The sequence below is a fragment of the Cyanistes caeruleus genome, chromosome 1 (genome assembly GCF_971803275.1).
Source record: "Cyanistes caeruleus chromosome 1, bCyaCae1.hap1.1, whole genome shotgun sequence".
NCBI classification, from domain to species: Eukaryota; Metazoa; Chordata; class Aves; order Passeriformes; family Paridae; genus Cyanistes; species Cyanistes caeruleus.
Genome location: NC_141701.1, coordinates 71,555,521 through 71,582,807, shown reverse-complemented (window position 1 = coordinate 71,582,807; position 27,287 = coordinate 71,555,521). Strand labels below are relative to the sequence as shown.

Below are 27,287 nucleotides of genomic sequence, written 5' to 3'. Positions count from 1 at the left end.
TATTGTCTTTGTCTCCTACTGGTTTTTTTTAATTAAACCTCTTAAAATTTACCAGAACAGTGAACGTTGTTTTTCACATCTGAAAGTAAAAGTGAGTAGAGAAGAAGCACCGAGACTGCTGTCAGAGACTGTACCTGTTCTCCCCACATTCCGTGACAGGGTTTTGACTACAGCACAGACAGACAACGAGGGAGAGATCGCCTTTGCTTTCCAGCTAGCCAAAGCAGAGATGTCTTCCTGCACTGTTTTTCTCTCTTTTCTTGGAATGGCTCAAACCTGCTCTGGACTGGGGACTCAGGGGAGCACCAGGAGCTTGCACCTGTGGACTACTGGGGGCCTAGCCTGGGCAGCATCATTTTCCAGCATCAGAGGGATTGATAACAGAGCAAACACTCACAGGAAGGAGACCCTCTGAATTTGTCATCTCTTCAGAGCGGCGAGAGGTTTTGTAATTTGGTATTGTTCATTTTTATGCTGCGTAGTGCTTTGTCTGTTGTGAAAAATGAGGTTCACATTTTTTTATATAAAATGGAAAAAGTTTAATAGAAAGAAAATTAGGAGATAGAAATAACACAAAATGAACAAGTATGGCTGGTGCCTCAGCATTCAGCCAAGAGAGCACGCCTTACTAATAAAGGATTGTCCTTTAAAAACAGAACCCTATTACATATTCATAAATTCTTATACATGATTCAAACATTCTTCTTAAATTTTAGATGTTCCTTTGTTTAGCTTATTTCCCCCCTCCCCCATAGATCAATCTTCTTGGCTCTGTTGAGGCTCACACTCCCTGATAACAGACGTTCAATAAATTCCTCCCTTAGAGCACTGGTCACTGTTGTTTTCATCTGGATAAAATAATCTAAGAATGCAGGGGGCTTCTGACTATCTTTTCAGTCTCTGGATTATATGAACAAGAGTAGTTTTTATTTTAATATCATGCTACAGCCTAACATATATATACATATATTATACCACTAAGTTTTATCAGTAACAGAAATAAAAGAAACTATATTAACACAGCTACGTTTTCTGACATTATACATATAACATTCATTTTAGTATTTGCGAAAAGCTAATAATATAATATGTATCTATAACACCTGTTAAATAAACAGGTTCTTTCCACTTCTCTCAGAGAAATCTCTTCCTGAACTGGTTGGGGGGGAAGGGGCCATGTGGGTTTGCTTCCTGGAGGAGGCCCCATTGGAGGTTTTCTCCCAAATTTGCCCTAAACCAGGACACCTGCCTTTCCCAAAGACTTTCAAACAATCTGCTAGAACTTTCCTGGAGACTTTTAATACAGGATGAAATTACCACTCTGGTTCTTGCACAGTGCCTTTAGGACCTCAACCTATTGCTCAGAGCTTCCTAATTGCAACCTTGGCTGTTATGCCCATGGATCATAACATGGGCCATGCCTACCCAACCAGTGTAGCTGTGCTGGATTGCATGGAAAAGGATTGCCAGTGGTGTGGGTATCATGTCTTCCCCCCTCCACCCCTCTCTCCCTCTTCAGCTGTAGGGTTTGATTTATATTAGGGGACCCAAACACAAGCATGCAGGGATCTCAGCAGCTGCTGACATTAGCATGTTCCAGTCAGTACTAGCAGCATCCCACACAGGAACCATCATCTGAGAGTCTAAAGAGCTCCTGAAGAGAACCATATAGTCACAACAGGATTAAGTGTCACAGGGAGAATCGCATGCTGAACTTGCAGGGTCATGCAGAAAATGATGTTGGTCTGGAGTGCCCCTGATGCTTCTCCTCCCAGATGGCCACTGGGAAGAGATTGTCTTTTCCCTTTTCTCACTCTTTCATAATTTGTTCTCTTTCTTCACCATTACAGTCAACACATGCCATCAGCTACAAACCCTGCCAATAAATCTCTGTGCATGAGAACTTGTCCCAACATCTTTTACTCAACATTGTTTTCCCCCTCGACTTTTGAAGTCTACAGTGATTTCTAAGGTCAGAAATAGTTTTTTTCTATATCAGAAAGTAGTCAGATGGCCACTAATGTGCCAGCCTCTACATGAACAGTGGGGACCAACATTGCTAGCAGCCTGGATGCTGCTTCCTTAGGAAGGAAATAGGGAAAGAGGCAGTCCAGGTTCTCTTTCACTCCAGACAAACCTTTCCATAGGGCAAAGGGCACAGGTGCAGGATGCAAAAGTTGAACATTAATGTAGGAATGGACACGTGTACCTAATCTAGTAATGATAATGACAATAAAAAACATCATCACCTCTTCTCCACTTTTGACACATAAAAATTCCATATGTTTTACTTTTAACACTCTCCCAAGCAAAATAGAATGAGGGAGAAGGTATTCATACATTTATTTTCCACTGCCACATTTTTCAACCTGCCTTTTTTGGGAACACTACTCCCTACTAGATTTGTAGTATAGATCAAAGCTGTTAATTCCCTTACAGGGATTTAATTTCAATTGAAATTAAAGAAAAAAAAACCTGGGTAAAATAATTTCATGGTAATTATTTTAATTTGACCTGTTTTAATAGCATCTTCATTTGAGACCAGTCAGGGGTTTACCCTGTTTTACATAAAGACTGAAAGGAGAAAGATTATTAAACTGGAAAGGGGTTACACAGAAATTATATGAAGGCTTGAATTTAACCTTGCAGGCAGGCAGATTCACCACTAAAATAAGTCATCTCAAACTTGTGTCATTGCCTGCCTCTGTCCTGTTCAAGGTCAAATGCTCTCCTCAGCCCAGGTTTTCTACAATGAACTTCTTTTCCTTCTGAATCCAAACCTTATTGTCATAATGCAACTGGGTCTTATTCTCCGGATATTTTCGTGGACTTCTTTTGGAATTGTGAATATAGGCATGTGGAAATAAATGAAAATGATAATATAGGTAACATCTTTATAAGTGAGGAATTCTCAGATGAATTTCAAACACACACACACACTTTATTATGGAAATGAAAAACACAATACTAGTCATTTCAGTATATAAGCAAATACAGACTGATATTACTTTAATGCAACATCTATATTTAAAACAATGTTATGTAAAATTTAAAGTAATTTTGCAATAGGGAGCAACAGTGGAGTCTTTTCTTAAGCTCGGAAATCTTAATCTTTATAATTCTGATTTTAAAATTCAAGAGTCCTCATATTGAAAATACTGCAATCATTTTTATAAAGTGTTCTTTGCTTTAATGAATAACATAGTTCCAGCTACTCATGAACCAGTGATGTGATTCTATTTGTAACTCTTAAATGTTGCTGTCTTCTAATTACAAAGAAATTCATTATGTAGCTGTAGGATTAGTTAAATTAATCCCAGTAGGATGAATACGGAGAAAAAGTTAATCCAATCTGTTTTAACAAGCATAGGATTTTATATCTCACTGAGTTGCAAATATTAAAATTGGTCAACAATTAATTTACATGTTATTTTTCAGGAAGTTCTGCCATGGCTTGCTGAAAAGACTTCCTTGTTACACACCTTTCATTTTACACTTTTCATGGTAAGAAGCTTTTTCTCCTCAAAAGTTTTCAGTGGAACAATTTGTATGGAATCCTGGCATATGGACTGTTCCATATAGAGAAAACCAGCATTTTCAAAATCCCAGAAAGCATTTCACAACTTCCAAAATAACCAGAATAACACCTTTTTACAGTAAAATCTCTCTAAGTAGTGTGTATGACACAAATCCAGAAAAATTACCTAAATTAAACAAGGAAATATTTGGTATATTTCTTCATTTAATAGAATCAGAGCCATTTTAGGTTGGAAGGAGTCTCTGGAGGTCATCCTATATAACCTCCTGACAGGCTTCAAAGACTGATAGTTGTCAAATTACTTCATACAATGGGCACAAATTTCAATTAATTTACTTTTGTCTACCCAAAACTGTATGTGTTTTTACGGAGTGCAGAATTAATTAAAGGAGACACTAAGTAGACAAATATGACCTATATATATATATAATAATAATAATATAATATATACATATTTATATATGACCTATATATAAAATAAAAACCTTAACTGTTCCTTAGTATTCCTTTTTACAGTAGGAAATAGCATTTCAGTTATCTATAATGACATTCAATTTTGCAGATGAACAGAACAAGGCAATTCCCCTAAAATGAGCAGAATACTTTTAATCTCTTTATTGAAATACACAATCCCCAAACACTATTGAAGTCAAACCCCCAAATCCAGTCAAGTTCCCAATCTCAGTGTACAAGAAGAATCTGCAAAGAAGAACCTGCCAAAACTAGATGTATAACAAAATGGCAAAAAATACATGGTCACATTCTGCCTAAATTATCATGCAGTCTCACTTACTGGAATCACACAACTTTGCCCATGAGAAAAAAATAGTAGGAAAATAAAGACAAGAATTTGCAGATACTGCTTGGAATGCAATGACAGAGATACTGCAACAGAATTGTGAAATACAGATGCATTCCTTGCAGTTACTGCAACAATACCGTACAGATCTCTCCCATTTTGCTGTCTGATTGTTCACGTCCACAGAAATTGATGCAAACACAGAGGCAGCTACAGTAACAGAAATGGCTAAATGCTACCTTTCAGTCAATGCTTGTGGATCATAATATAGAAACCAATGGAAACCATGCATGGCATGTGTAAGAATACAGTCATACAATGATATTCTCATGTATTTCTGAGAAGACTGGCCAACTCCAAGTAAGTGTGCTATATCAAATCCAAAGTCACTGCCGACCTGATTTAGTGCTAACAATGTAAATTAAAAAAACAAAAACAAATGAAAGCCAACCAGCCAACCAAACAAAAACAACCAAACAAAAAGGACAAAAAGAAAAACAAACAAAAGACCATAAACAAACAAACAAAAAGAAACCCCCATGCCATGCACCTGAGAAGCTGCTGGACTTGACACCATTTTCTTGACACTTGAAGTGAACAAATCTATTCTTGCAGTCAGTTCAAAGCCCCAAGCATTTAAATAAGCCAGTGAAATAAATTAAAATTTAAACTAAACATCAGTCCTGCATCCTGCATTTCTTTCACAGGAAGCCTATCCATAGGATTAACACAATATCATCACCAACACACCTATACCAACATGCATTCTTACTGAGCTCCCTTCTCTCTGAATGAATACACAGCTGTCTGCTCAGTGGTAGAGAGGAATCTGACCAGCACAAAGAAAGCTTCATAAAGGTCAGAGGGAAATGTTTCCTCTGTTTTGCTTTGTGCTTTTTTCATATAGAGAAAAAGAAAAAGGGGGAACTACTTGGAAGTAATGGGATATATGTTTTTCTTCTACCCATTATCATGCCAGCTGTTGGGGCAGGTTAAAAGGCAGCAAAGCAACTGGCAATCATATGGCTAATCCACACCAGTGAGCCATAAATATTAATTCCAGTAATGAGAGGATACAGAAAGATTGACAAGCTACAGCTGTAACACACAATGTAAGATTCAAGGACTGAAACGACTGTACATAGAGCATGATCACTGAAGTAGAGTGTTGCATCTCGCATTAGACTGGCAATCTATAGGTTAATAATTTAACAAAGCACTGTGTCTTTGCATGGTCCAGTGAGAGGGGACTTAATGATTCTCTGCCCTCAGGTAGGAACAGCTTTATCCAGGACAAAAAGACAAAAGGATGATGATGTGAATCTTAACAGAACCTTAGGCCTGATTGGATGTAAAGAAAACACAGCTGTCCAGATCAAATTTCTGTTCCATGAATAGCAAACAACCAGACAAAAGGAGAGAAGCTTTGGGGCTAATCTAAGGATAACTCAATCTAGGTGTGATCTTCCTTCACTTGTCGCATCCCATCTCAGAATCATTTCCAACTGTGTATAGCTTTCTATGCTCCTATTTTGTAAACAAATTGCTTATTTTATGATTATTTTAACCTGAATTGTGTTATGGGCAATTGGTAGGTTACTGCCAAATACTATCCCAGACAAAGTGGTAATCCTTAAAAATGAGATACTGAGTCACACTCTCGCAGTGCTCAGTACAGCTCCAGAGACTGCATAAGGAAGTGTCACTCTCAATAAAATGTTTGGAAACTAGGCCAGCTGGAGTTCGTGTGGCAGAGATATCTTCTGATGATAATACAGAAACATGTGAGCCATGACCCTACCTCCAAGAGTCTTCCAGCAAGTTTGGAGCACCTATGAAGATCATTCAGTTTATTTAATCTATTCCCTTGCATCAAGAATCATAACTCACATTTCTTTTGTTTTTTTATACTAAGGATCTCAATGAAAGTAACACAGGTGCACACAGGTGCAAAATGCCATGCAAGAAACAGAGAACAATTATTTTTAAAACAGTAGATGCTCAAATCTATTGATAGTAAAGTATCACCCTGTTTTAGAGATGCTACTATTTTAAGGTACAGCGTAACTGTGTCAGGAGCATGACTTAGCAATCATAAGCTCCAAGTAGTCACAGACAGGTTAGATAGACATCATTATCCTTGAACTATGACAGCCTATGCCAGTACACCCTAACAGCAACAGAAAGAGCTATGACAGTCCTTAGCAAGAAAGGGAAACAGAGAACATCAGGTATCACAAGACTCCAGCATCCCCATCCTCATACTTCTAAACCATCATGAAAGTACTTCTGAACCCCACTTACATCATCTAATTATACACATCTTACAGACACTGTAATTATTTTGCCAATATGACAGGAGAAATCTGAAGCAGAACTCCACAGCTCAGAGATGCAATTTTCTACACTTTGAAGTACTAATGGACAAATCTTATTCTACACCAGTACATCTCTGCAAGAAACTTTTTTGTAAAGAAATAGTTTACTGAAAGCTCTAGATAAAAATGGAAAAAAGCATGAATTAAAGATGACAGCAATAAAATAAAAAGCAAAAGCAGACCACTTTAAAAAGTGGCCCCTTTCAAAATCACTGCTTATCTGAAAAGAGAGACAGTCAACTACATTTACAAGACAGGCAGCATTTGTCATCCCTGTACAGAACGTGAATAAAAAGATAAATTATGTACCCCTCTCACCTATTTTTAGGTGAAATTATTTTTATGGCAATTAAAATTTTCTTTTTTACTACAGATATTGTAATTTTTATTGCTAACACATTTTTAGTGTATATAAAAACCATGCAAAAATTTCTTTTCCAGATCAGAGCATTTTCATTTGCATCTTCATATGGGACACTATATTCTCATCTATACCCCAACACACAAATTCTTCAAGCTGGAAGCCCCTCCCAATCCCTGGCATCAAAACCCAGCAGTAAAATATTCAGTGATATTATTAAAGATGTGTACATGGATTTTCCCTCAGATTGCACCCTATTCGTGCAGATTTCATCCAGATTCATGGCCTATAGAATCAAATTTGCTGGTTCTTTTCACTCCTGACAATGTTACTGGAATACACTAGTTTTCCATTGCTATCATGTAGAATTATAACAATGTACTTCTTTCTCAGTAATTTCCTTCTTCTTCTTAAGTGTTATCAACAATTACCAAGGGTTATCAAATGAGTTTGGGATTGTTTGTCAAAAACTATGCCCACCAGAGTCAATTTATCTGCATCAAACTTTACAAAAGAGTACAGCAACTTGACTTTTCTCACAATACACATCCCACACATAGGGCAAAAAAGAAAAGGCACCATTCCTCTTTTGCTTCCACACTCTGACAGATGTTCCCATACTAGATAATGGGGGGAAAATAGGCAAAATTTGATACAGATGGGTTTGACTAGGACTGGGAAATGTTGAGAGTGCAAGAGTTCAAGGACCCCTTCCAGCCTCATGCATGAAAAGCCAAATCTGTCATGCCCTTTGAAACTCTATAATCAAGCTCTTTTACAACCTTGCCTTATCTTAAAAAGATAGTCAGGCATCTCACATACTATACTTGCTACTCTTCATTAAATAATAATGAATGGCTTTTTATTCCATATTTTACTTTTATACAAAATACAGAATAGTAGATCTTTTTGGGGAAGGAAGAAGTACAAGCTGATTTCTCACTTAACTGATTATACTAATTGATAGCAGGAGAGTTAAGTTTGATATATAAGAGTATGAGAATAGAATCAAGTTTGAAAAGTTAGGAACTGATTTGGATTCAGGAAGTAAAACAAATTTTTAAATTTTTGAAAGTTTTTAATTTACTGACTTTTGTTGCATACAGGTAGAGAAATTGTGTAAGAAAGGAATCATAAAAATCAGACCTTGCTCTGCTAAACTAATAGTTAGCCTGTTGCTTCTTCTAAGTGCAGCTAGCTAGCTTCTCATGTAGAAAATCATTGAGAACAAAGTTCATTAACACAACAAACTATTCCTGGATGAAAAAAAAGTGGCACCTGTATAAACAGGGAATCTGTCCCATGAGAATCAGTGAAGAAAATATGTAAACAATTCAAGAATAGAGAGATTTGATGGACAAGTAAAACCTTTTACTAACCAATAGAGTAAGTGGCAAGAAAGCTATTAACCAATTAAAGTTGCACATGAGGTCTGTAAAAACTGTATAAAATGTGTTGTGTGAATAAAGAATTGGCTTTTCCTGCATAAAGAAAACGGAGTCTCAGATGATTTATTTCAAAAGACTTTGAGTATTTCAGTATCCTCATTTAACTCATTTCAGTAGATGGCAAATAGCTTAAAAAATTCAAAGCTCAGAGAAATCATAAATACGGTGAAATTACAGCTAGAAGAGCCACAACCACCAGATCTTCTGATTGCAAATACATGGAGGAAAAGTTTCAACCAAAACTTTTAAGTTGAAATATTATGGGTTAGGAGAAAATGAAGTTATATATCTAAAATGAATGAGAAATCACTGCATGCATTAACTTGACTGTAATTTTATCAACAAAGCTTTTCTTTTGCAATATAATGCAGTGCTTTTTTCCTGAAAAGCACTTCTATTTCTCCTGTGCTTTTACCTTAAGCCCACTGATCTATTCACTTAGGCACTAGAATAAATGAACTGTACATCAGTTTCTGCAGAACTGAACATTTTCAGCATGCTTTATTTTCTATCTTCTCTCCTCACACTTCTTCACATTTCAGTTTGGAAACCATTACTGAGCCAAACATACAAGTTTCACCTAACCAAAAGAATAACTGATGATCTCCCAAAAGACTGAAGAGCATCAATACTATTTCTAACATGAAGCCTGACAGGCAGACCACAGACATGTAAATCTTCCAGTGATCCACCCCAAATCAAGGCAATGTCTTTATTACTCCAGTAACTTAAAATGTTAAATGGTTTCATCTGTACTGTAGTATTTCACATGCTGTGGAGAAAAATATCTTTAAAATATCCAGTTTATTCTGCATATGCTACCAAGAGTGGAAGCTTTATATGGCAAAGAACTGACAGGTTTTATAGCTTTTTTTGAGCTGCCTAAGATGGTTTATCTGTATCTGCAGACACAGTTCAAAGGTTCAATACATTCAGTCTTGCTATGGACAGGCAGAGGTTCTGATTGGTAGTAAGAAAACAGGACTCTCACTTTTCAAAGGGAACTAAATAGCTATTATGTATTATATTATATTATATTATATTATATTATATTATATTATATTACTATTTTTAGTTTGGGTATCTTATTCTACATATAAGGAAAATGTCTCTGCATTTTCAGTGTAAAGAGTATGAAGGACAATGATATGCATTGTAAAAAAATCCTGCTCTCTAATCTCAAATACTCTCTCCTTTATTCCCAAATGCCTGCTAATGTCATAAAAATAATTACAGATAGACAAGATCCTAAGCCTCCAAAGCAGAGAGACATCCCTCTTCCCAAATGCTGTCTGCCCTTCATGACTATATCACATCTTTGACTTCTCCACTCACTGGTTGGTATGGGGCTTGGGGGGGAAATTGTGGATTTTGATTGCCTGGCAGAAGCAAAGATGAGTACTAGAAACAGTTCTACTTTAAAAACAAAGGCAAAATCCACAGACCCAGGCAAATACTGTGAAATAATTTGCAGAAAATGAAAGTAGATAACTGGGAAATAGCTGTAACATTAATGGACTATGATACAGTCAATACAAAAATAATGTACGTGCTTTTAATGGCAGCATATTGGACCTGAGCTACCTAGCTCCTAAACTCCTCTTTTTAAAATTCTGTTGCAGGCAAAATAATCTCCACTTGTGAGCTTTTCACTTAATTCAGTGCCAGCTAATGCCAGTTTGTGCTGGAAGTCCATGCAATGTATCCCCATATGCTTCCCCAAAACACTCTCTTCGAAGTTGTGGTTATTGTTAGCTTGCTGCTTGTGAAAAAAAAAAGTCTTCTGACATCATTTGTGTGTAATTCTTCTGATCTATAAATCATAAAATGTGCAAATACATATTTACAGGAGTGTTGGAAAGGATAAGAATTTAACAGAAAAGTTTTACAGATATGAATGCTTAGCAGAAGGTTCTCTAGAAATTAAAGGAAGCTTTGATATATAAAAAGATGTTTTTAGATCAAGTTGTTGCTGAAACAGCTGAGAGAACAAAGGTTTAGTCGAGTTGGAAGGTTTAAAACAAAGGTTTCATCAGTTAGAAGGAGGTTTTATGGCTAAAGTCCAACAGGTTAAACAGTCTTCAAACAAAACATGTTTTCTACCAAGTAAAAAAGCATAGGCAGACAGAAAGATGTTTTTTACCAAAGAAAAAAAGAATTTTCCACTGCAAAACAAGTTTCAAAATTTAACATGGAATTACTCAGATGATTAGTTGGTCACTAATATAGTATGGTAATTCTGGCAGTTTTGATAGGATATATGCAAATGTAAAGGTATTATGTATGATTCTGATTGGTTGTTATGTAATAATATGCACAGAAAAAGAAAGAGATATAATGCCATTGTAACCAGACCACAGGGGCTTCAGAACACATGGCTCGCCAACAGCCATCAGCTCTAGGCCAACCCACAACCCCTAACTGCTAAAACTTAGTCTATGGAATAAACAGCATTATGAAAGAGAGACATGTGAAGACCCCATCTCTCCATCAGCTCTTACACAGGAGTCTATAACTCTGCTAATGCTTGAACTTATTTCTATGGAAGCTGATAAAAAGTTCTTGAGTACTTCCCCACACAAACCTATTAGAATTGCACAGCTGTCAGTACTAAACAGAACTGTTTATGAAAAAAAAAAAAAAAAGCTTATTCTTCTAAATATGCTGCAACACAGATACCTCTGCATGCACTATCAGAGTGCAGTGAAATGAGATCTAAACAAGACACAAAGCCTTCCTTTAAGGACAGTAATGGAAAACAAAGAATGATATTAATTTAAGATTAAACAAAGTTAACAAATATTGCTACATACTTATGTTGCTACTTAATTAAACAAAAATTATTAAACCTGAGTATTTTGGAACAATTCCCTTCCCCACTTTTTTATTATTTAAATTGCAGAAAAGCTTAAAACTGAATGGCTCGGCAGGCCAAAGTCTGCGCCCCACCTGAGCTCCACTGAGACTCCTAGGCTCTGGCTGTATTTGTTTCTCAGTCATAACAAAAAGCTCCTCCTGCTGGATCATGCGAGCTAGTCTCACTGTCAAATGATCAATTCCATATCAGAAAACCTATATTATTGATTTACAGAGCAGAAATAAGTACAAGAGCATCAATGTTAAGAAAAGACTAAGCAAAGCTATGCACAGCCAAGTGCAAAGCCACAGGTCTCATTCATTTAGCTCAGTAATTATGACAAGTACCCACTAATGCAGTAGAAACTTAAAAAAAATGTTTTAACTTTTCAAGGTGAAATGCTCTATCAATGTGACCTTCTTTGTCCAGAAAGTGAAATGAGCCAGTAAAACTAGCAAAAGTCAAACTGATTTTAAAGTTTTCCTTTTGAATTTAGTAAATAAGGAAATTAAATTCCAAATAAAAACTCTACTGTTTACAAAACTAAGTCCATTTGATTACATCAATAATAAACTAAGAAAATAACTTCAAACTCTTTTTAAATAAAAATGGCATTGTTCTTTTAAATGCTTCCCTTGGAAAACCTAGTATGTGCTGCTTTAAGCACTTCCCTTAGACAAACAAGTAGGCCCACTGACCTGAGAAATAAAGCACTTCACACCGCCTGATGTGTCATTAATTCCATCCTCTGAGGAGGTTATGGAAAAATAATAATTAATGTACTGCCAAAAAATTGTGTCAGATTTCAGCCCATTTCCTTAGCTACCAATTGATGTCTTAGTTACTTTTCTTTTATTAAATGTGTAGATCAATGGTTGCTATTTTTTAATGGGGATAGTAATGGGGATTTTTTGATTTAAAAGTGTCCACTCTAAATCTGGATCCACACCTCCACTCAGTAAAAATACGCTCTTGAAATGCTAGCCCATACATCAAACAAAGGCCTGAAACAGGTTCTGCTTTTATTGAAAGGATTCTTCTTTTAATTTTCTTCCATAAAACCTAACTTTTCTTTACAAGAATTTTCAAATCACTTAAGATCTACCCTTTGAGTTGTGAATTTTCACTTTACAACCCCTGAAATCTTAAAGAAAGTTGTTTTTGTCTCTGAAGAATTAATGTAAGGCAGCAATGCTAGGAACGTAGGAACAGTACATTCAGCTCTTGCAGCAGGCTCTCTGTTACCCCTTTCTCAATACTTTTCTCATTTATTTGTTTATTTATAGGATTTGTGAAGCAACGGTAAACAAAGGCACTGTTCTCAGAACATCAGGTCATTTGAAACAATTAAAAATACTTTCAGAGAAAGCCACATTGCAGGATGATTAGTTTCCAGCAGCACATAATGTAGCTTCTTTCCAGTTCTCATTTAAACTGTTTTCTTGTTTAAACAGTAACTTACTTCTTCAAAGGCTTGTTTAAGACAGGTGTTACAGTGTCCAATTGGTTAAACATGGCTTTGAACCGAGTGGCTGTAAGGCTCAAACAAACCCAAACATCTTTTTCTCTTTCTTGTCTTTCTCCAGGACCCCATTCACCAGATAAACAGAAAATAATGAGAATAGGGACAAGAAGACACTGCTATAGCATTTCTAGTCTATTTTGTCTGCCCTCTGACATACTTCCCTTTTCAAAAAAGCCAGAAAGTCTAAATAATATAGAAACCTTATTAAAACTGGGGTTAAAGCTGTGCAGAAAAAAACACCACCTCCTACTATATGAAAGACTGAAGAGATAAAGAGCCTTCAGGAGATAACAGACAAGAAACAAGAAGTAGGGGAGCTAAATGGGCTTGAGGGTTATCACTCCACCTTCACGAATTCAATTATTTCCTTTCCTCAGGGTGAATAAGGGCAGCAGCATCCCAATGCTGCCAGTTCAGTGGTGTATTTACATTTCAGCAGCAGTAAAACTCACCTCCCTGAACCCTCAGTCCTCCTCCTCCATAGTATATCCCCAAGCTAAGGTATGCAAGGAAAATTAGTGGACACTCTCCCAAAACTGCCATTTCAGGGAAGTCATCTTGTGAGGGCTGCATGAATATTTTTGTGCATCTGTATTGCTGAAAGAAGACACTACTCACTGCAGTGAAAAGGATCTCCCAGACAATCCCATTGTTCTCCTTATTTATGTTGACTTTGTGAATGCTGGCATTACTGACACTAGCACAGCTGCCTACTACTATTGATATGCAAGAAGAATACAGTTGTATAAGTCTGGTAAAAATGCTTTCTTAAGAGAAGTACCAAGGTATTGGAGTAGTCCTATATGTTAATGAAATGTCACTGTCATTTTCCTCAAATAGGATTGCTAATGCAAAATTCTACTGCTCCTCCATTTTCAGATTGCTGCCTTCCATATGTATCTTCCAGGTAAAAGGAGGTAAGATGCCACATTCAGAAATGCTCATTCTGCCAGCAAGTTCCCTATTCATCTCTGTCAAGAATAAATTCATTCCAGTGCAAATATTCCTCTTATTCCATTCCTGAGACAAGGTCCTACCTAGAATTTACGGCAATCATAAAAAAAGTGTGCCGATTTGCTTTTGAAGTAAAGACAAATAACTACTGTGGAGTTTGGTTTGACATCCTGCACAGCACCATCTTCTCCTTTTGATGCAATTCTCTATGTTATGTACTATTTTGTGAAATGTGGGAAATAGATAAATAATGCTATGTCATAGTAGGGTTGATCTTTTGCAGGGTATCGAATTCAACAGGGCCTTTAATCCATCCAACTAATAGTTTACCTTGTGTGTGGCAGTAGTGGCACTAGTATGCTTAGTAAGACTGTCCTCTGAAGAAAAGACTTCTTGAAGAGGGTGAAGTTTGATTTAGAATGGAAAATGGTCCCAGCTGGGTTTTGGAAGGTGTTTTTTCTCGTTAAAAGACTTGGCTTGTTTTGCACATCCTGATTACTTCTCAAATTTTCCATTCCCAAGCACATTACTGAAGTTCTTGGATCTTGAGGCCCAACACTGTTCACACAAAACTTTCTGCTGCCAAACCAAAGATACACTTTATCTTGTATTGTACTGTTTGCCAAGCAGTCGCAACAAAACCAAACCAAACAAAATATGAACAAACAAACAAAAAACAAAAACAGAACATTAAGAGCAACCAACCAACCACAATTTTCAGATTAGTTTTGTTTCAGAAAGAAAGAGACTACTTTCCCCCTTTAGCACTTGCATGAAGATTATACCCTGTATTGTTGTAGCTTTTCTGTCTGCACTCATTAAGGCCAGAAATTTATTTCTCTTAGGTGATAGCTAGGATTTTCTGATGCTAGAGTGCGTGCATCTTTTACTGAGACTCAATCCTAAGACACAAAACATTCTCTCCCTTCCTTCTAAATTTGCCTTTTACTTCATTGATTTATGTGTAAAGAAACCTGCACCTCCTTTGCACTTGTCTTTCATCTTTCCTCACAACATTGTGAATGTTCCAAATCATAAGTATTTTTTTCCCTTTCTGGGGCTGAGTTGGATTTGTGTTATGGTCAGATCCACTTTGTCCAGTCCAGGCCAGATGTACTGTGACAATACTATGACAATCTTCCTTCGACTGAAGAAAAGCAGTACCTCCCTACTTCTGAAAGTGATTTTCCAGATTACAGCATGAACTGTAAAGGTACAGCTCAAGCAGCCCATCTGGAAAAACAGCTAGTGGGCATGCACAACATACATCTGTGTGAAAATTGCTGTAGTGAGTGGAAAAGATGGGTGCCTGGAGCCATCACACCCTACCTAGGAAGATAAACCCATTCCTCCTGGTAGAACATAATGCAATTCCCCCTTCCCCACGTGTCTGAGTTTCCTTCCATAGGAAATGGCAATTTTGAAAGAATGATATGTACCCAGGTCATATCAAAACATGTCAGTTGTCCAAGGTTCAGTCATGAGTATCAGACCTACAAGATGTACTGCAGAGTAGATGAGATATAGTCTCTCAGACATAAACAATATAAAGGCTGATTGGCTTGCTCTCTCTCTCTCTCTCTCTCTCTTTCTCTGAGGCTTTCTTCTAGCTCAAGAACAAAATCAGCAAAGAACATTTAAGAAATTGTCACAGTGGCCAGTCATTTGTCAGAAACAGGGAAAATAGCCTCAAAAGATCCTTTAACAATCTGAACTACGTAACACTGCTAACCTGCTGATAGACTCAACCTGTTGTCAAAATGAAACTGACTTCTCAGAGCCAAAATTAAAGAGTTTATGAAATGTTTCAAACATGGGAGGACCCAGGAGGTCACAAAGGAGGAGAAAGGTTTGAGGAAATACAGAGGAAGAAAGTTGATAGCTCATCTCCAAGGCAGATGATCTAGCAGCTAACACACCTGCAGCCATACCAGCTAGCCAGGAACATGTATGCAGATTAGTATTACTTTTAAGTACCCTGCAGACCAAACAGAAGATATTACTTCAGTTCACGCAGGCTTAATCATATGAAACCTCCTACTTAAGTGCTCATCAGCAGTGCAAGCACCAGTTACAAACCCGTTCTCCCCTCTATGAAAAACAGCTGTCCATCAAGACTACCTTCCATTAAAAACTAGAAAAAAATTAACTCCACATCCATTGAAAATATTAAAAGTTATATTTTCAACACAGTTCAAGAAATGGCATCCTTAAGATCAATATGGTACTGATACCTGCTAGGCTTCTGCTTCCCTTTCATTATTGATGTCAGTTGTGATCACATTTCTCAGGACTGATGCAGCACATGTAGCACTTCTTTTTCAGCATTGACAAAAAGTAGGTAACAAAAATCTGTAACACATAAATCAGTCTTCTTCTAAGTAAAAGACCAGCAAAGCTCAATTCTTTGTCTGATTCACATGTATGCAATCAAGAAAAAAAAACCCACTGTTTTCTGTTAAGTAGTCCATCTTGAAATGATTCTATGAACAGTGGGGAACACCAGGTTTTCTGTTATTCCTGATGCTAGCCTACAAATTAATGAAAAAAACTACAAATTTATACATAAAATTTCATGGGAATACTCTCTTTAGAAGCCATATTTTGAAAGAAAACTGTTTTGAAATGAGAAACCTCTTCTATAGGCTTGCCTAAAAGAACAGGAATATCTAGTGCTTTGCTGAAAGCTCCTGGACATCTCTAGTCTACAGGAAATATATTTATAGGGATAATTTGTCTCACAAAGCCATTACTCACCTGTTGGCAATTGCAGAGATTAAATTAATTCTCAACTGTGCAACATCCCCAAGCAACTTCAGGACCAGATTACATATCGGAAATTAACACTGAGATCATATTTTAAAATTTTAAGCTCTGCTCAGCCCATTTTTTGGGGTTTTATAAAGACATATGTACAATCCTTTTCTGCATTTTACACAGAGATTAAAATCCATGTTGATTATACATAAACTTGAACAAGATAAGGCATGGCAGTATTTGTCCAGAAGAAAATGATATACATAACACTTCTGCAAACTGACAATATGAGAGTTTTGGGGAAAAATTAGCAATTATCAATCACTCAGATGGAAATAAATTGTTACTGAATTATTCATAAAGGGCTCTAAAATAGTCTCCTCATCAATTCTGGTTGCATTTTTCTTCCCTCGGTGTCCTCTAGATTTATATATATATATATAGATATAGATATAGATATATAGATATATAGATATATATAGATATATAGATATATATAGATATATAGATATATATATAGATTTATCAATATATACTAGCAACAGAGTCAGTCTTATCCAGGCAAATACCAAGCTAATACAGTTCTCTCTGTTTATTTTGCTATCTGGACTGCTGCTACCCATAGTGAATGAAAAGATGCCTGCCTCCCATAAATGTCTGCTGTCAGACATTTATGTCAGTGACATAAATGTCACTGACCCTGTTTTCAAGACTTTCATTTCTAGTTCAGCACTTTCCAGTATGGTATTCACTTAACAAGGCTGCAGCAGTATATCAGTCTAAATGCACACGGTGTCTAACCTTCAGTGCTCATGCACCATTAATTTAAATACAAGATAAAATATTTACTTCTAAGTCAGTTGCATTTTACACTGGTCTTTTGTTACAGAGGAATTCAGTCCTCAGTGGGTTGGGTTGCAAGACAGGGTACACTACTGTCTTAGAAGAGATTTAGTCTATCAGTTTCATGAAAGAACATACATAAATTCAGGTAAATCAATGACCCATATGGTTTTTCTAAACAATTAAAGTCTCTGATTGCACAAAAAACTCACAAAAATGCCTAGGAACAACTGTATTTTAAGTCTGGCATTCCAAAATCAACTTCAAATGGTATCTGCAGTCTTGTTTTCCTCTAAAAGCTGATATTTAAAATCAGTCAGAAATGTCAAACAGAATAATTGTTTAACCTTCAGACTTACTGGCAGGTTTTTGTTGTTTTCTCTAGTGTTTTTTAAGATAAAATTCAGATACTGAATAAATCATTCCTTGGCAGTCCTGATTTTCACTACTAACCAAGTTATCAGCAAGAAAATATCACTTGTCCTGTGAAAATAGGAAACCCAACCATCACATAATACAAATAATGTTTTTTGAATGTTTTGGTTTAGTACTTCTTATCATTAACTAAAATAAGCAGATGGATGCACAGATTAAAGTTGTATCCATAAAATATGTTACATTACAAATGTAACTTATGTATGTTAAAGTGTAAAGTGTATGTGTTGTTCACACAGACATAACTGGACTGTGCAAGGGAGCAGCTACAGAGGACAAACACAGAAACAGCAAAAGAAGAAACCAAACTGGTTCTCATTCAGTGTCATAATTTCTGGCTTGTCTGAGGGTTGGTGTTCCTAAAATATTCTCCTAAAATAAATGCTATTGACTCATTTGTGATGAATTTTAGAACCTATGTATGATATGATTTAATTCTGAAGAATTCTGTGATGCAGCTTTTGCTTAAAAACTGTAAAACAGAAAGCTTTCTCTGGCATGAGGCTTCCAATAGCATCAAGCAGCTAAAAGGCAATTTCAAATCCTCAACTTTTGATACCACCTCAAGCAATGGTTATTATAACAAGAGGAACCGGGAATTCTTCCAATTTCCTAAGATAAAAATGCAGAATGGAATATCCCTAGCAAAGAAAATAGGCTGGGAATATTAAAGATACCTGGCATTAGACAGAGGATATCCTTTGACAACTTTCCAGATATCTAGAAACTATCTAGACATTATACATCTGTATAGATAGTTAGATATTTTGAATTTGACAACATGCAGTTGCACCTAAAAGAGGCTGTAAGGAACTGGGGCAAACCAATGGAAAGATGTGATGCTAATCCATCATGCTTGTAGTGACAGAGGGAACAGCAAACACAAATGGGAAATACAGGAAAAGCGATATCCTTCAGTATACGAGACACAGCTTATGGACAGAAGAAAATTCTGTGTGACACAGAGTACTCCCTCTGTTTCAGGTTGATAGCTATTTTAGAATTACTGAAAGCTCTGATATATTTCTTTTTCTTACCATATTTTTAATTTTTTTTAATTGACACTATATACTTTAAAGTTGCACAGAACAAGGGGGATGCTTGCCAGGGGGATGCACCCCAATAAGAATATAGCTATGAAACTAAAACTTGAGTGTTTGCTCTTAATTTTTTATTAGCTGAACTCCTGACAAATCCAGAACAAGGATTTCTGAACAGCAAATGGCACAGAAACATTCTAGGATCCTAGAGCTGCTGGTGCTGTTGCCAGACAAAGCATTCCAACAGGAATGCTTTATAAACCCTGATCCAGAGCTTTCCAAACTCTTTTCTATAAGCTACAAATTCACACACAGATTGGCATCTGAAACATCAACTGCTTTCCTCCTGCACCTTCTGACCCTGTCACTTCAGTAGCAATTCAGCCAATGTTACATAAGGCAGCACAATAGAAAGATCCTCTCCCTAAGCATTAGTTTTTTCATATGGGTAAATCAACTAACCAGACATAACTGAAAAACATGTGAAATTAATTATTCTAGCCTACATTACATTGATTTCACAGCAGAATAACTATTAGGATGTTTCCAGATTGATTTCTGGATAGCTATCTTGATAGTAGTTCCTGGACTGGATTTAGATTGGTTCAGTGATGAAAATGAGAATTCAGAAGTACTCAAATGAACATTTAGAAGCAGTAAAGCAGGGCACAGTGGGTGGAGGAAGATCTGAATATGTGCTTGTTTCATACCATTTATCCTGCAGTGCTGATGCAGCTCTTTGAAGAGTCAGTAAGGGGGAAGAACTGCATTACCCAAATACCATTTACATAATAATTTTCTTCATATCTAAAGAAGACATTTCTCTCTGTTGTTACTTTAACTTGTTCCTTGTAATCATATACCTCTGACAATAAATGAGAAATATATGCTAATTTTCTCCATCCTTCCTACTTCAAAAAAAGAGACCACCAATAATAGAGCAAGTATTACCTTTATATGTCACTGACAGGAAAACTATACATTAACTGGCAATTCATTATTTTGCTTCCATCTGAATCCCTGTCCTTGAGGAGAGAGAAATCTCTAACTAGCATTTACAGTTCTGAAGCTTCAGAGAGCGAGAGATGCTTAGAAGCATCTGACAGGAGGCGTGGGTTTGCATTCTGCTCCAAGCTGTATGTATTATTCCATGCATATGGTTACTTCTGTGTTTTTTTATCATCTCTATCCACTGTCACATGATGGCAGATAAACAAACTGAGTTACAAACACTTCCATACTGAGCAGGGATTTGATATTATCCTTCCATTCACCAACACTACAATGGAGGTTTTGTGCCTTTTTTTAGGTGTCAATATCCTAGCCTGATTTCTTTGAGGGAAACCTTCAACACAACCACAGCTAGATAGAATTACCTTCTGTGGGTTGCTACATGTCAGTACCTACATTCTGAGCATTTCACCAACTCTCTGCTAGCAGTGAGAACTTATCAGTGCTGGTGAGAGACGCAGAAAAACCGTCCCAGAAACATGTGTTTTTCTCCCACTGTAATATATTTAGATTGAACAGCTGCTGCTAGTTTAAGATTTCCCTTGCTAGGAAGTACAAACTCCAGGATCCCCATCTCTGCTCTCTGCCATGCCCTGCAGGCCCTTCCCCAAAAACCCCCAGGTCACCATGCAGAGCAGCTGGCAGCCCTCAGCACTCCCATGAGTCAACACAGAGTAAACCAAACACTACACAGCCACTCAGGACTGGTACAGACTGGACAAAAGGGCAAAGCAAAGAACAGGTCTGTCTGCAGTGATTGCAGCCAAACTCCACCTCCACATATCCTCACTCAACAAAGGTACCCCATTTCTTAGACCATATAATTTGAATATTGTTGGTCTTCCTTTTCTCATTGCACTGATGCACAGAATCATTTCAACGACTCATTATCATAGAGTTGTTTTAGCTGGAAAAGACCTCAGAGATCATCAAGTCAAACCATTAGCCCAGCATGGTAAAGTCCACCACTAAACCATGTCTCTAAGTGCCACATCTGCATGTCTTTGAAATGCCTCCAAGGATGGTGATTCCATCACATCCCTCAAAAGCCTGTTCCAGTTCTTGACAATACTATTGCTGAAGAGATTTTTCTTAATATCCAATCTAACTCCTGGTGCAACTTGAGGCGATTTCCTCTCTAGTCCCATCATTTTTTACTTGGAAGAAGAGACTGACCCCTGCCTTGTTTCAACCTCCTTTAACCTAAACCCCACTGTGTTCCTCCCCTCCACTTTGTCTCACACACCTATGGATCACAGCTGTCCTCCAGTCAACCATCTGCATGGGTGTGCATCACACAAGCCAGTGTGTTACCCAGTGTGCTGCCATGTCCTGCTACTGCAGAACGAAGCTGAACATGAACAATCACACCTGTGATAACCTGATGCAAATGGGAATGCTCCAATTTCTTCTCCTAGACTAATTACTTCAGATAATACCAGGAACACATCTCTTATGTGGCTGCAAAGGCTTGTCCACCTGGAGGAGCTGCCTGAGCAAGCTCCTGACCAGTGGATTGGAGACAATTAGCAGGCAAACAGTGGCAATATAAGGTGTACAACGCCACTGCTAGTTTGTCAGCACTTCCCAGATGCCTCCATCACCACAGAGTCCTTCACCAGCCTGTTTCACACCACCTCTACACAATCTTTGCCACTTCATCCTTTCTCTAGGCTTGCCACCTTGCATATTCTCACAGGAAATCAACACCTGGCAGGAACACTCTCTCCCCAGCATTACCTTGATCCATTTTGAAATGGTCCTTGGAGGTTTGATATTGCTACTGAACTGCAATAAAGCAGGATGCTGCCAAAACACCACTGTGACAAGCAATCGATTCTGCTTCACAAAGGCTCCCCGAAAAATTTGAGATGTAAATGCTTCTGATGGCCATTAATCCACGAATATGATCCATTGAGGAATTTTCAGCACCTCCATTAAAATTACAGCTGTTGTTTTAAGTTTGAATTTGTTAAACCTTCACTTTTGACTATCAGTATAGACGAAACAATACTTTTTAGCCATAAAACTTCTTCTTTTACACAAACATACAAAAGATGCCAGATAATGTAATTCCCTATTCCACGTTACACGAAAAAGGGCACTATTCCAGAGAAGAAAGAAAATGCTTTCTTCAGCTTAATAATCTGCAAATGGTAAATTGATTCTCACATTGAAACACCTCAAGTGAGAAGCTGAAATACTAAGCACAGAATTCAAGAGTACTTGGCTTCTGGGACCAAGGGGGATTTTTGTCCCCTTACTGTTTTTAAAGGGAAAAATAAAAATATGAATAAATACAACATTTTTTATAAAGTTTCAATACACTATGCAATTTCCCAACATATGTTATCTCTTGAAAATCCAGTGTAATTGAAGGTGAACAAACATTACTGTTGATATATTTAATAACCAGTCATTTTTTTATTCATGTAAAAGCAATCTGTTGAGGCTTCATCAGAAATCTGAATGAAGTTGGTAACAGACGGTATCTGTATCTCATCTGAAATGGAAATGAGTCATTCCTGTCTTTTGGGGAACTAGGACAGAAGATACTCCTCTTCAGTCTTGTGGTTAAAATAACTTTCCACTCATCCCACACAATATCCCCTTTAATGATCCCTGCTTAGCATTACTTTCATGATGACCTATTAAATAAATGGGTACATAATGGAGCCTCCAAAATTCAACCAAAATCAAATATCTAAAATAAAAATAAGCACATGGAATGCAAAACTCGATACTGCATTACAGAAAAAATTACATACTAAGAAAATAAATTTAAAAAATAAAAATATAAAAAAATGACAAAACAGGAGTGTGAGATACTGCACAGAAGGGCTTTGAACACTTGCCAATCTTGAATGTTCAGAAGAGGGTCCTGATGCTCCAGGAAAAACTTCCTATTTAACTTCAGGCCCTGACAAACATTGGAATTGTTCCAGTGGCTACCTAGGCTGCTCTCCCTTCCCTTAGAGCAAGCTGAAAAGCCCATTACCCGAAATGTGAGGAGGCTGTGTAACCTCTTATAATCATGCAAGTACCTTCTGATAATCATGACAGAGTGTCTGCCCAAGCACAATGGATCAATGACTGCAAAATACTCTCAACTGAGCTCTTCTGTGGTAGTTTGTCAATATTACAGCTACTAAATGTCAAAGTGGACAATGACAATACCTTGTCTGGGAATTTCTATAGCTATAGTAGTCTAATTACAACCTTACAACATTATTTTCCCAGTGCAAGAGGTTTAAACTGCAATGAAGACCTCAAGAACAATCTTACAGAAACCTTCTTTGTAGCTCTTAAGCCCATTTTTTGGACTGGGAACAGAACAAAGCCTTTCACCAGGAGACTGGCTAGACAAGTTGGATCAGAGATGCTGTTCTAGAAAAGATTCCACTCTGGATACATTGGTGGAGACAATCACAGTTCCACATTACGCCTGGCCCATTTTGGGAGGTCCTGCACACTGCAATGCACATCAAAACAGTAAAATGCTTCAGCTACATCTCAACTACCTCAAGTATCAGAGGCCATATCAGTGTACTACGATATTATAACCACGTTTGTGTACTTTGTCAACATGGTCTGCTGTCAGTGATTCCCAAACTTATGGAACCAGACAGAGCTTCCTACCACAATATCACTAGGCAGCAGGTCAGGATGAAACTCTCACAAATCAGTGGTGATTATAATACTGCATAATAGGGGTACAGGAATTGGGGTGTGGTAGAGGAGTGAGAGATTTGCTATTTCAAATGAACGGTGGGAGTTCCGGAGCAGAGATACTTCTGGATAACAAGGACCTGAGTTTCTATGGGATTACTCAGGCACCAGTGTTATTGTGGTTTCTCACTCCAACAGCTATCATGTGCAGCCTCCTCCCTAACTCAGGACTTCAGTTGTGAAAAACATATAGCCCTAAATATTAAAGTTTTTCAAAACTAATTCAATCTTAGAAATTCTCCAATACATCCAGTGAAAAAAACAATGATAAAAGCGTGATATCACTAGTATGTGAACTGAGAAATGGGATTTGAAACTAGCAATTTACTTAATTGTAAGAAGAAACCTAACTAGAGTAATATTTTAATTGTGTAGACACAGCTATGACTATTTTATTATGCAGTTACAGTTCACGTTGTGGCTTCTTTTGGAGGATTTAAAGGATAAAACTGATCAGGATGAAGGAAGGGTTAGAGCACTGCAGTTTTGAACAAGAAAAGTTGGGAGTTCATTTTGCTACTCTAGTTCAACAATGATTATTATACTTTTCCACCTAAGGGGATACTGAAAAAGTCACTAAATCAAATTATGTTAGATTTGTAAACTTTTTTCCTCCTTTTTTTTTTTTTTTTTTTTTTTGAAATATGAGTATAACAAAATGCAGAAAAGCAAACTGGGAGAAAAGCAAAAAACTTCACTTTTATTACCAGTAAGAGACTGAAGCCATAACACTTTCAACTACATATCTCAAAGCAAGAACATTTTTAGACAAATTCTTTTTGCCCAGAAATCTCTTTCCTTTAAAATATATTCCAAAATTGTGACAAGTTTAATATATTACTTCATATTGCATGACTTCAACAACAGACCATGCCTAAAAAAATGACATCCTTATGCATATTCTGCATTAAAATGAATCTATTCAAAACACAACCCCTCTTGCTAGTTATTTTTTTCAAACCCCTTGGGAGCTATATTAATATTAGTATGTCAAGTGTTAAATTGTATTTAAATATATTTAAGATAATTTTTCCTATGCAAAGTTCTTGATGGTGTGTGCATTCAGGCATCCAAGAAGCAATTTTCCTAACAGCAAGAAACCTTAATAGAGTTGTATGATTTAGGAAGATACAGAGGCCTGAAATGTGCAATCCTGTTGACCTTCAATACTTCAAAAATCATTCCAGTTTTTTTAGCTCCTGTTGTTTGCCATTCCATTTCTATCCACTGCCACTGAGTATACAAATGACAAGAGTTGAAAGTCTATTTTCTGTACAAACAAAATGTGTGCTGCTCCTACTCAGCCAGGGATTTTATTTACTGTCTGCTTACTAACCTACCCCTGTCCAAGGACTCTATTTCTTTCAGTTTTAACACAACCCTTCTTCACCTTTCCCTTCAGTCATTCTCCATCCTGGAACCATCTGTTGTCCAGGGCTATGTGACCAACTTTCACAGGTCCCACAGAGAAGGAAAATACTTTCAGGATACCAGAGTATCATGAAAAAATGTCTGTTAAAAAAACAATAGGCACCACTTTCACATGAGACACTCCTTTTTCTGCATGCCCAGCTCTCCTTGCTGCACAAGCAGAGGTGCTCAGCTTTCATCACATTTGTAGGTGGCTTTCACCCAACATTTCTGCTGCATCTGATGCTCAGCCCATGCACACTGAAAGGCCTGTGGGCACAAGTCTCATCCTACAGAAACGGTGGGAAGTAGAAGTAGACACAGTGGTGGTGGGATCTGTCCTGACTTCAGTCCTCCCCCACTCTCTCTGAGACTACAGCCATCCGGAACAAAGCAGTACATCTGGCCTGACAATCTCACTATTGAGGAAACAGGTTAAAAAGTGTCAAACACCACCCAAGAAAGCCCTCATGTAAGCAAGATTTGCAACAAAATAGCATATAAGTACTATGAAAAAAACAGAAAACAGAAACCTGGCATTACTAATGTGACAAAAATGAGAATTCAGAAGGATCAAATGAACATTTAGAAGCAGTAAAGCATAGCACAGTGGCACTTATAAATCCATAAGATATGTGGTTGCTCAGCATGGTAAATAAGAGAATACAAACTCTGAAACAGCACAAGAGGCAAAATTTTGTTCTGCATTTCTACATCATGTGAAATCACTACTATGTGATCAAAACCACCAGCTAAACAATGTGTCACAGACGCTGTGCAAACTCTATGGATCCAGAAACACTTTCCTTTTGTAGTTTCAGTGGCCACATGTCCCTGAAATGCTGTAAAACGCCATTCCTGTAATGTTCAATGGCTTGAAAAAAGTAGTATTTACTGAAATACAATTAAAACTACACAAGGAGACATGAGGAAAAAAGAAATTTAGGGGTTCTAAATCACAGATTCTCTTACTAGCCGCCCTGGAGAAATATGTCCTGTCTTCCCACATCATCAATGAGCATGGAACTCTTGGGCTAATCCAGAGGAAATCATAATATAGAAATAAGTATGACTGACATAACATGCACCTATACTGCAATTTTTTGCTTTTGGGGCTTTGTCATCAATCAAGATTTCTTTCCAGTCTTCATCTGACCAAGGAAACATGACCTTTCTCATTTTTTTTGCACACCAAGCCAACTTTTTAACGGAATCTAATATACAAATTAATGTCATTCAGACCACATACTTTTCTTCTCTTGTCAATACTTTGGGTCATCCAGTAGACTTGGCAGTGTATCTACATCAGACCTAACAAAGACCCAAAATTGTAACAGATATTCTTAAATAAGTTTCTAACTGGTGATAAAATTCAGGTTAGTGCAAAGAAAATAAAAGGCATCTGTACCTATCTAACAAAGACCATAGTCTCCTCTATGTGAAAGTCATTTAAGGCACCAATTTATATTTGTTTGTACAGGTGTGTAAGTAATATGTGCACATTGTTAGGAACTAGCATTAGATAACATATGCAGTCATAATGGATAATCAGAGTGTGACATGGGAAATAAAGACTTACTCAAATCTCTGCCATGTTTAATAGCAATTGAATGCTTTTTTGTTTTAGTTTTTTTGGAAAGTAGAGGTTTTCAGACATATGTCTGTTTCATACGTTTTATTTAGATGTTCACTTTCTTTACATGAAAGGATTATGAATCCATTTCCTTCATAACTGTACATTATTTGGAGAAAAAAAAAAGGATGATTAAAGCTAACAACAGCATAATAAAGAAAAATGCATACAGTAGTCAGTACCATAGTTACTTAGGACCAGTTCAATCAACAATCATAAAAAATACAAAGAATTGCAGAATCTGGAAGATAAAGCTATAATACTTGGCTTGTTTATATTACTAAAAAAAGAAAAAAAAAACTTGCCTTGTTTTTTTTTCTTTCCTTTTGTTTGGGGGTTGTCAGAGAGGCAGAACTGCAAGTGTGGTCAAGGGGAATATAACCAAATTCAGACTGAGCCCTCAGATATCTGAACTTGCAACTACCACCATCATAATGATGCCTAAAAATAGTCATCTATGAAAACTCATCCATATCGACTGAGGCAAGAACTATTTTTATGAGCACTACTGTCGCCCTGAAAACTCACTTTTCTGAGCTTGTTGACATAGTTTCTAAAGACTTTCCCAG

General features: G+C 37.0%; 1 protein-coding gene across 4 annotated transcripts in view; it reads right to left on the bottom strand.

The window, feature by feature from the left end:
- The window catches only part of ADCY2 (adenylate cyclase 2), a 294,388-nt gene that overhangs the window by 228,629 nt on the left and 38,472 nt on the right, over nt 1-27,287 (bottom strand). The window lies entirely within an intron of this gene.